General features: G+C 43.4%; 1 protein-coding gene across 21 annotated transcripts in view; it reads right to left on the bottom strand.

Moving 5' to 3' along the window:
• FOXP1 (forkhead box P1) overlaps positions 1–11,418 on the bottom strand; it is a 421,654-nt gene that overhangs the window by 187,742 nt on the left and 222,494 nt on the right. Inside the window, exon 4 of one of the 21 annotated variants that reach the window (XM_025197995.1) lies at positions 10,621–10,744. The exons of 19 other annotated variants lie outside the window; for them this stretch is intronic. The gene's annotated coding sequence lies outside the window, so the exon portion shown is untranslated. Of the gene's footprint in view, positions 1–6,525; positions 6,545–10,620; positions 10,745–11,418 lie in introns of those variants that run through there. One more of the 21 variants, XM_025198004.1, reaches the window with a different exon arrangement.

Genomic DNA, 11,418 nt, shown 5'->3' with positions numbered 1-11,418 from the left:
AAGAAGTTGCACATAAGCGACCAGAAACCAGTTCAAATCTGTAACACAACAGAAGTTCAGCGCACGTAACCTGCTTTTCAAAATGGCCAAAACCAGTTTAAGATAAACCTGGGAGGAGGTAGTATCAGACTTAACTGATTTAAGGGAAATCAGTTTATTGAATTTCTGTCCTTCAAGTTAACTCACGGTCCCCCAGCATCCCAGGATGCTTTGCACCTCCCCCCTCCCCCAAGTCCCCCTGACCTCGCAGGGTGGGCAGGCTAGCCTTGGCCCAAGCTGTCTGCTCTACAGCCCAGCAGGGAGGCGTGCTCTAGCACTCCCCGGCTTCAGGCCTGAGTCACTGCAGGCATGTGGTTGCACTTCCGGAATAAAAGTGAATGTCTGTTCGCTTACTTATCGGTTCAGTTTATGCAGCTTAGACTAACCTGCAAAGATTGAATCAACTGAGCCTGGGGCATTTTGACCGTCTGTACTTAGCCCACGTAGAGACTCCAAGGTGCCTAAATGCAATCTTGTTCCACCCTGCTCAAGTTCCTGAAAAACAACTACTACAAAAGTCACCCTCCGGCTTTTATGTCGCAGCGTTAAGGCTAAGGTGACAGTATGTTACAGAAGTACTGGTGGCAGCGTTCGTGTTTTTTCAGGGACTTGAGTGATGCTTGATAGGTGGAAAAGGAACCAGCCCTCCAAATGCAACTCACTGCATTTGCAACAGGTACGACTGTACTCTGTCATGGAAGTGAAGCCAGCTGCCTTACCTCTCGTGCACACTAAAACCATCCACACAGGGAGTTAGTGCAGAGTAGTTCCTACTGTAAATTCCTACTGTAGCTTACCGCCTGTAACTTTTCCAGGTGAGCAATCCCCAAGCTGACATGAGCAGTCCAGGAAAGCAGAGATTTGGTTTTTAATTGCCCTTCACTGAAAATGAAAGGCCCATATTTAAAAGAGGGCCTGTTTGAATTTAGTGGCTCTACCAATTCAGAAACAGGAAGAAAAATTTCCCCTTCCAGCACAGGTGGGAAAAGATCAATTGGAGAAGGAGTGAGAAAGCAACGTATTTCTAATGGAAAAATACTACGGGAAAACACTTGCCCCAGGAAATCTGTGCAGGAGTTATTTTAAGCCCTGAGCTACCCAATGTACAATGCCTACCAGAGACAGATTCTTCCCTGCCAGGGTCTCTATTCTTGGCTGAGCTGCTCAGAATAAACAGCCCCTTGCTTTCACCAACATTTCAAGAGTAGCCTACCAGTCAGCACTTCGTGATGTGCAGCCTCTAACCCTGATTACTGTTCAGCCAAACACAGACATGCCAGACCCCTCGCCCAATTTGGTAAATTCATAGTGATGATCCATGCAGCTGATAATCAAGATGTCATAACTGAGGAGCAACGGACTAATGAGGACTTTGTCACAAGCATGCTGCAATGCGGGCACCAGTTTTTTGATTCTCAATCAGTGTGGGGGAAACCACTCATTAGGAGGACTTTGCTGCAATCACTAAGGGATCTATTCATGCTAAATGCTGTCCACACTTATGGAAGGTGGTGGAGCAGATTCAAATGCTCTGCTTACATTTAAATAAATTTCGGCTTGGCTCTGGAAACTTGTTTCCGTCTGTTTTGTGGATTCTTGAAATGATGCAAAGAGACAAAAGGGCTAGAGGGCTCATTATAGTCAGTTCCCTTATAAAACTCCCAAGATCTAAACTAATCAAAAGACTGCCCTGATGCAGCCAGAGAATGCATTGTGTTTTTAAACCGATCCAGGCCTGACATGTACTAAGTTTTGTGTCTTTTGCTTTTTACATGGCCTGAGTGAACCAGGGAGGCAGAGTGGGGTTTAAATAACCCTTTGACTTGAACACACGCAACATGTCAGGCCTAAGGGCATATCTCCGCTGCAACTCAAACAGACCTCTGGCAGCTCCTGGACCACGGAGAACACCGAGGACCACTAGAGGGCTTGCAAACTAACTCAAGGAGGAGTACGCAAGTCCTACCTAGTGCAGTGACAAAGGTACATCTTTCACCAGAGAGAAATGAACTCAAGAGGAACGCCTAATCTACCTACTTCACACTAACCCTTTCCTTCTTCATTTGGACTTGGTGCCAATCCTTACTGGGAGTAAATGGGCCTTGATAGCCATTTGGACTAGCTGAGAAACTGGCTGGACTTGAATACCCTATTTCTCACATACAACACGCAACTTTTCCCCCCAAAAAGCAGCCCTCCAAAATTTGGGTGCACAAATTAAGTAGAGAAGCTGATTTTCTGTCCAGGGTAGAAGCACCCTGCTTTAATTTCTGCCCCACATTGCAATAGCTGTGGCATTAATATTCAGATAGCTGACGAAGTGGATTGACTTAATTGCTCATTGTTCTTCACTTCAGAGGTGAAAATGATTGCCTCTCTTTTTTTAATGGTTTTGATGTTTTACTCATCAAGATACAGTTTTCTTAGGGCAATTCTGGTGGATGCTCCTGGCCTCTGACCTCCTATTTCAGAGACCTGAAGAGACGCTTTAGCCTTTTTTAAAATCATAGCTCCATCCATGGAGATCGGTCTTCAGGAGCAGCTAGGGTTTCAGCTTTCATTAAGCAGGAAAGGGAGGGCAAGAAGATTATGGCTGAAGATTAGGCTCGGTCCCTGCTCTATGCACCCGTAACTCTGTAAACTCTTTTTTACTTGATTCTGCCTTTCAAAAAGATGCATATTATATTCTGGGGTGTGCTATATGTACGGAAATTGGTTAGCTAGTTAAACTCAGCTCTTTGAGTTATATGGGTCAGGTCGTCTTGGAGCAGGTGCATAAAAAAACCCCTTTAACACTTGTGATGTCAAGTCTTTTGTTAAAAGAAAGCGTTGCCCCAGGTATCAAGGGCTGGCAGCAGGGGGAAAAAAGTTTGCCTAAATTAAGAGCAGATCCATCCCAATCACAAACCAGTGACCCAAACAAACACAGTTGTCAAGAAAATCACTGCTGCAGTTGCAAAATGCTCCTGAAAAACAAATGACTGCTCAAAAGATGGCAACTTTTCCAACGGGGGAAATTAATGCGTGGACTTGAGTGGACTTTGGATTCATTTGAGTGCTAAACAGTCTTCAGTTTTCTGCAATATTTTTGTCCCCAATTGTCCATTCACATTAGCCAGTTCTAAGCATAACCATTGCCAGACAACAGTGCAGGCCTTGCCAAACTCCTCTCGAGATTAGGGCTACAGCGGCAAAGACGACAGAGCCATTTGATCCTTAGATATGGTCAAACGTGACTCAACAGGAAGAATCACAATAAATTCAATTCTTCAAGACTTTTTTGCATATGCATGTGGAAGGAGCAAGACCTCTTATCATAGGCTATTAAAGAAGGTTCTCTCGAATGGGTTGGATGAGATGAGCATTTATATATGCTCAGAGATGGAAGAGGACTTCCTGTTCCAAGAAGACTGTTTCTGAGACCTCTGTTTCAAATTTTGAGGGAAGAAAACCAAAAAGGGATTACCTCGGGAATCAGGTTTAACCTCCACGGGAGCCGAGCAGGAGGTTTCATGACCAACATTGCAAAAAGTAGATTTCTATCTGAATGCAACCCTAATTAATCAAACGTTAATGAAGAAGCTTAAGGAAGAAACTTAGTCAGGTAACCAGTGCTCTATGAAGACAGTGATTTATATCATGTCAGTGTTCATTTTTATGCATAAGGATAAATTATATTAAATGCAGTATTGTGCATAAAGTTCCATGATATGCAAGATCTTACGCTCTAAATTAATATGTTTAATGGCAGAAGAACATTGTCTGATGAGTACAGCAAGGCAATGCGATGCTCACACTTATGCTGCAAAGGAGAACATGCTTTTAAAGCATAAGAGAGGCTGCCCGTATAAAAGGTATAACTTACTCCCTCTATTTTAACATCTTCCATAGTAACGTCAAGCTTTTTGAGATCAGGGGGAAAGATCCTGGGCACAGGATGTTTGTGAGTTTAGTTCCCTAGAGGAATCGAGACTTTGTTCCAGTATCAACAGCAGTAAAACCTCACAAATTGTTCTTTTCGAATTTCAGCCAGAAATGAAAGAAATCAGACAAAAACAATTCTCACAGTTTTATACCAGATTGGGTCAAAATCTCATGACAAGGGGTCATTTTCTCAGGATTCTGGTCGTGTTTCCGCAAGATGTCTTTGCCTTTTGAATCCGAAACTAAAGCAAAGCCAGAGAGCTCGCTGCACTGTTTGGTTAACATGCCAGATTTTCCAAAACCAAACCAAAAAAAAAAAAATCAGCAGAACTGCTAAAGTACAACAGAAGAAAAACAGCTGAACACTCCTCAAACGCCGTGGGGAGAAACAAGGGGAAAATAGTATCTTTACTACTCACAAGCTAAAGTGATGGGAGGATGGATGTCAACAGTGACAAAGTTGAATGCCCACGAGTAGCCACCTCTGGTTAATTTGGGATTTCTCATCTCACCATTCAGGGAACTCCAATCTGGGTGCTTTTATTTAAAAGGATAGTCTGAACCCTGCCCAGGAATATTCGCTATCAAGTCATGAAATACAGGTGGATTGCCAGATGCTCCCAGACACGATCCTTTGGGTTTTGATGAAAAAGTCAAATCCGGCCCTAGTGTCGGACTGCCCTTTGTGCCTTGGAGATTTTTCCTGTACACATTTCCACCATGAATGTAGACCCTCCATTTCTGATGAAGCTTCAGCTCTCTAAAGTTTGTGCAAGATATATAATCAACTTTAGTTAGTCCATAAAGCACAAATCTACATTGCCTTCTACTTGACTTCTGACTAACACCGCTAACTACACCCCCTCGTTCTGCATCCTAACTCGGTAGCAGAAAAATTGCTCACAAGTCCTGGTCTTTTTTATGATTTATTTTAGCTATCATCTTTGTTTGAAGGGAGCTGCAAATCCCCAGATTTTGGACTCGCGTGTCCACTGCAACAGCGTTAGTGCAAAACAACGTGCCATCAAACAGCCTTTCTTTTTTCACACTTGGGAAAGATTTGAAGCTAACAAAAAGTTCCGTCTTTATTCCAGGGCAGTTAATTAAGGGTGACCAAGTCAGGCAGAAGTAAATTAACTTGGCTGATCAATTATTTATATGAAGCAGAATAAATGCCCTTAAAGAACTTGGCCCAGTCATGAAAGGATGTATAAATTCAACTAAACACAGATTTATAAAATCTAGTTCTCTGTCCACGGAGAGAAGAGTTAACAGCAAAATCTGTGTGAGGTAAGCTTTGCAGGGGCAGGCTCCAGTCCCAGATTCTCACTCTCGCAGGCATGTCCATAAAGACATCCAGGAAGAGCAAACGAGTTTAAACCATTCACTGCCAATACAGAATATATTTATTTGCAATTTTAGGAAAGGAAAGCTCCAGATGCACTCCCTCGTCTTTAATCATGCTGGAAACCAATAAACCTTTTTGAAACGCAGGTCAAGACCCACTTCTTCTATAACGCTCTGGGGGTGGCAATTTGCTCCTTGGATAGGAAAGCGTTTGAGAAAAGTTGTGAACAGTGCTAGAAAGAGAAGTCTTCTTTTTTTAATCACCATGACAGGGAGGGGACACGGCAGGACAGAAACACCGTTCCTTCTCTAGTCCCTAAGACCGACTTGGAGGAAGCAGCTATGAGCTAGCAGGTGGTGATTTTTCTGGCACCGCCATGACCGGGGATGGGTTCAGGCCGGAGAGCCAGAAGCAAGAAGGCTCCACTTCTCTTCACAAGGGACTTCTCCAAGGAATCAAAGTGTGGGTCTTCAGCTCAGGACGTCCTTAAAAACCTTTCCACTGAACGCTGGTTGAGGACGTTTCCCTGGAAAGCTGGCTAGTGACATGGAAGGAACACACGCACAAGTTTAGGAAAAGAATAGGGATTCGTTAGTGGAAATAGAGAAGAAAAGCGTCCAAAATACTGAACCAGGCCAACGATTCACTCGAGGAGTACGTGTGTGATTAAAAAGGCCATTTGAAAAAGCTGCTCCAATAAGCAGTATGATTTGACCAAAGCAGATCATTAAAACGACGAAGACTGTGGCTCAGCTTACAAAACCTGACACAGACTCGATTCCAGACAGCTGTATACCTGCCTGGCTTTTAAAGCTTTTAGGAGCTGTCAGTCATCCAGCACTGCATTTTTTTTATTTTTTATTTCAAAGGGGCACTCAAAGTGTAGGATCCAGATAGGAAAACAGGTGCAACGATACAAGAACCACCCCAGACTTTCGCAAGAAATCAAACCGGGGAGAAAATGAAGGTAAGAGAAGCACAGAAAGGTTCTGTCTTGAAAAAAATTAGATGAACATCGACAAGCTAGTGCTTCCTACTTTCAGATAGGCCTGAGTAACAAAAAAGCCAACCTCTTATATTTCTGGATCACCGGAGGCCAGGAAAACGAAACATCTCACAATTAAATGTGAAGTTACCGAGCTTCCAACTCTCTCTTCCAAATTCAAGGGCACAAATACATGTCAGTTAAGTTTTGGATGAGTCTTCGTGCTTACCCCTTTCGAAGACCGCTCATCTTTGCAGACAGCATATGGCTGGTTTCTGATTTTTGAAGCAGGATGAGAAGTCTGGGCTGGGCTAAAATAAAGATCCTAAAATGACCCTCCAGACCAACAGAGCTGATGAAAATATTATGAGATGCCACCACACTGAGGGGTTATGCTGTGTTATGTATGAAAAGGTGCCTTCTTGGTATGGAGAGAGGTAGAGGAGGTGGAAGAACATACATGGAAAGTGTAAAAAGAAGAAAGAAGAGAGAGAGAGAGCAAGTGAGAGAGACAGAAAATACACTACAAGAGGAAATCCTTTGATATTTCCTTAGCTAAAGACGGAGTTCAAAGAATTTAGGTTGCTTGAAAACGTCAAAGGCTGAAAACCATACAATAAAAATTAACAAGATTACTATTTTCGAGGATTAAAACAAAAATGTACTAGGGTTTTGTATACGAGCTTGCACTGCAGAGAAAGACTGTGTACTTGCTCTTATGCAAGCACCATCCTCCTATACCGAATTTTCATAATTATAACAGAAAGGCGTAAATTTTCTAATGCATGGCAGTTCAAAAAGTAATCAAGAGAATGAGCCTGAGGGCTATTTTAATGTATGCAAAGCTAGTGACCCACAGTAAATGGGAGGTAGGCTTCAATGAATGCAAAGTAATGCACACATACTAAAGACCTGGTCTGATGAGGGACGGCTAAAATTAACACCCAATTAATTTCCGAATTGACAAACAAATGAAACCCATAAATCTACTTTCTCATTAATTTTCTTGTGGTATAATTTAAAGCAGTAATATGAGGGCAAAAACTGAGCATTATCCATCATAAATATCAAAAAAGATAGCACTGTAACACCATAAATTATGCATATTACCTGTTGTTAAAAATGATTAATGTATTATCAACTTTATCGTGCACTGTATATGTCTAGACAGATCTAAAATCTGAAATTTCATTTAGTCCTTTGGAAGAAAGGGTCCAAAAGAATAGAATTACCAACAGCATCGTCTCCAGCCGGCCCCCTGACACAGAGGCAGCTTCTCATGCTGTCAGCGGGGAGTTGGAGGGTCTGAATTGGACTCGTCCCAAGCCTTGGGTCGGTAGAGGTTGAGCGTATCGTAGAGGTGATGTGCGGAGTCTCCCGGGGGAAGTGAAACAAATCACGCTGCTCTAAGAGCATCCCTGCTAGCTGATCCGCAGAGTGGCATCGGCATCTGTTTCACAAGGGGGCTGCTCACCTCCCTGCCCTTTTGGCTGAACGGGAAGCGCTGCTTCACGACGTAGAGGAATGGGGAGGAGAGGTAAAAAAAAAAAAAAAAAAAGAAGGGCGGTGGCGGGGGACGGGACACGCCGAGGTATAATTAAATTCAGCCTGTCAAAGCAACCATCGGCGCTTTCTAAAAGTACGTGAGCGCATCACCTTGGCCAAGTGAATAAGGACGCTGCTGTGAGCACGATTGCCTCCATTCCTCCCTGTGGATCAAACCTATCACTCCTGTAAGAAGCTTAACTTTAACTAACTTGAACTTACACTAGGTTTTATGTCCATTTTCACCCTCAAGACTCTCGATTAGCAGCTTTACCTGCTCCTGCTTATCCACTAGGCTGGCCCAAGGCCTTTTTATTTCCTTAATGGTATACAAAATCCCAATCCCCTTTTTTTTTTTTTCTTTCTTTCTCTCTCCCTTCCTAATTTTTTCTCTCCCAAACGAATGACCCCACTGAGTTACCACTTTCAAACAGCTGCATGGATCCTCAGGGGCACGGAGATCTGAAGCTATTTAAAAGCGGTACAGGGAAGGGCGGCCAGTCTGCTGGAGAAGCTGAAGTGTATGGAAAGAGGAGTCTGAATTGGGATGGCTGGGTCTAGTCTGATGTGGGCCACGCTGGGGTGTACAGCCCGCAGGGTGCGGGAATTTGGAGGCAGGGGAGGGGTGGCCATATTAATTGCCACTTCTCCCCTGCTGCCAAATTTCCTGACCGGTGCGGAGCTGGATGGGGATGGCTGGTCCGATGCTCCGAACTATAAGCGCCGATGGCTGGATATGGCCCGTGGGCTGGGGGTTGAGCCCCCCTGCTCTAGGACAAACAAATCACCACCTTAACATGCACTCATTATTTGACAATAATTAGCGCACGTCCTCCAGCTACATGCCATGGTGATCTCAAACTACAGGCCTGAATCACTTCAAACCAGCTGGAAGATATTCATCCCACTCTCCAACCCAATCTTTTTTCTCCATCGCGCCCTGCACTCCCCAAGGAGAAACCAGGCACTAACTGAGTATACTTGGTCCCCACCTCCTCTACCATCTTGTTACTGTACGATACCTTGCGTTTGATTTGAGCTGGTACGTTCCCTGAAGCGGAGTTCATTTGCTCCTATTTTGGAAATGTCTACTATTTTTAGACAGAAACAGTCATGGTCATCACCGCCAGCATGCAGGCATGGAGGTATTTCATTTCTTCTGTAATGAAGGGCACACTGGATAGTGGCAGACTAGCAGGGACGAACAGTACGACACTTCCAACTGGGACATGCTGAACATTATAGCAAAGACTTTGATCTGGACATTGACTGCTTTACAGAAATGCTCCTCCACAAGGAGGGATATCTAGGAGAATAGCTGTCTTAACACATTTACCTTCACCCATCCCCTTGTGTCTCACATTCACACACACACGTGCACAAACATACAAGTTACCTACCCGTCTCCCTCGCTCCAGTACACACCAGTATACCATATTCACAGTGACTGTGTGTTCATGACCGGCAAGTGAAACTGCTCCAGTAAGAAATGAACTCAAGGGCTGAGATTTACTCATATGCCACCGTTCCCATACTGGCTGCCCAGACTGACACATTCACAAAGATCAAAGGGAAGATCTGAAAGTGGGTTTTGTTTAGTAAATGCATAGGATGGCTGGTTTATTTTGCCACAGTGGTGTGATGAGTGATCCCAAATCTTAGTGAGACCGGGTGTTCATTATAAAGTAATTATACCTCCTTCTCCCCCTCCCTAAAGGAGCTTTGCAACTACTCTATCACTTGGCAGGGCTTCTTGCAGCAGTTCTGTGTTGCTTTGTAAGAGCACCCCGCAGTACACCTCCCTCATTTCAACATTTTTGCTTAGTTTAATCGAGTGGGGGGTTGATTCTTCATAGTGCTGCTGGTCAATTAACAACTGGCTTGTTCGGTTACACACTTCAAGTACCTTTCGCTTCATCTCAAGCCCCAGAACCACTCAAGTGGCCAAAATGAACAATATGTTTGGATCGTTGGTGCGAGTTAGCGAATACAATAGATCACAATTTGGTGCCCATTTTGCTGCTTGCTTTTCCAAGAGATGAAAAGGACAATTATTTAATTTTATCCTTCACAAGCGCTCTATAAATATATGTTAAATACATTTTTTTTTAAAACAGGTGCCTCACATATCAAGTCACCGATGCTACTTTGGATAAAGGAGTTGAGGTCAGGTTCTCAAGGTCATCCAAGATGCATGCAAAGCTCTAACAATTTACAGCTAATGCTAACAGGTCCTGCCTGGCATTAAAAGCTGGCACCACACTCAGGATCAATAACAAACAATCATTCTGAGAAACAAAAAAATGGTCTTAAGCTAGCTTTTCCTTGCTTCTTTGCAAAATAATGCAAAGCACAAACTACCAGCATGGCTTTAACTAATTAGGACTCTCAGAAAGGAAAGAGCAAATAACCAGCATACAGAATTAGCAGATGGAAATGCTGTTTTCCCATTATAAGCAGAAAGGAAAAAAAACAAACCAACCACAAACCCAAAAAACCAGTTCTATCATGTTATTTGAGAAAGAAGAGTGATGGGCACATTTTGAACGTCGGCTTGTTCTCTCCATTCGAATGTTTTTTAAGGCGCAGGGTTTTCTACTGATCTCCTCGAAGTTACATGTTTTCCTTTTCCCAGTTGATAGAGAGCACATGCATCAATTAAAATCAGATCCAACTTGAACAGGTAAGCAAAAAAAAAATATATATATATTTAAAAATAAAATCCCACCCCAACCATCCCTTGAACGACATTCAGAAACCGCACTCTTTTGGCGATTACCTTGTTCATAGCCCTATCCCTTTGTCCTAGACCTTCTAAGTCCTTGTTTGCTCCATACAGAATTTTCTAGCCATCAGATGCTCTATTACTGCGCTAGTCGTCTTGCAGGAGTGCTCTCTCCCTTCTGAAAAAAAGCAAACAACTGGATAGATATCATTACACTAAGGAAATCTCTTGGAAAAACCAAACAACTTGCTAATCTTTCTAGCCCCTTCATCCAAGTGAGAGATAAGAAAAGCAAACCGAAGTCCGTTTCAACCACATTCCAGGGACAAGTTCCCCTTTTCTCCTTTATCAAAATCGCGGCATTTCAAGTTTTTCCCCCACCCCCCCACCAAGACCTTGCAGGATAAACTGCTGCTCACACCCGCAAACAAAGCAATATTTGTTTAATAACTGATTGCTGCCATGGGTACAGTAAACAAGGGGCCCAGCATTTGTGTTTATGAACAAACACATCATCTTGCAAGAGCAATTTAACATTAACCAGGTGGAATAATCAACAGATTTCGTAGGTGACACTCGGGGCAGGACTAGTGTAAACAGAGCGGGGAGGAGAAAGGGGCCACTCTTAGGGAACCAAGGTTGAGGCAAATGCATTGCAGAGTAAACAGCTGGGAAGAACTCAAGACAAACAAATAGTCATTCTTCTGACATTTAGAGAAGCAGAAAGGTTGAACGTTACATAGATCAGCTGCTGACCACCATGAAATTAAACCAGTTGGGGACCAGGCCGGCGTGTTTACACAGTGCCATGTTTGCTTATAAACAACAATTTGCTGTTACCAACTTAGCATT

This window comes from Alligator sinensis, unplaced genomic scaffold (assembly GCF_000455745.1).
Source record: "Alligator sinensis unplaced genomic scaffold, ASM45574v1 scaffold121_1, whole genome shotgun sequence".
NCBI classification, from domain to species: domain Eukaryota; kingdom Metazoa; phylum Chordata; order Crocodylia; family Alligatoridae; genus Alligator; species Alligator sinensis.
The sequence above is the reverse complement of the archived record's forward strand: the minus strand, read 5'-3'. Positions and strand labels throughout refer to the sequence as shown.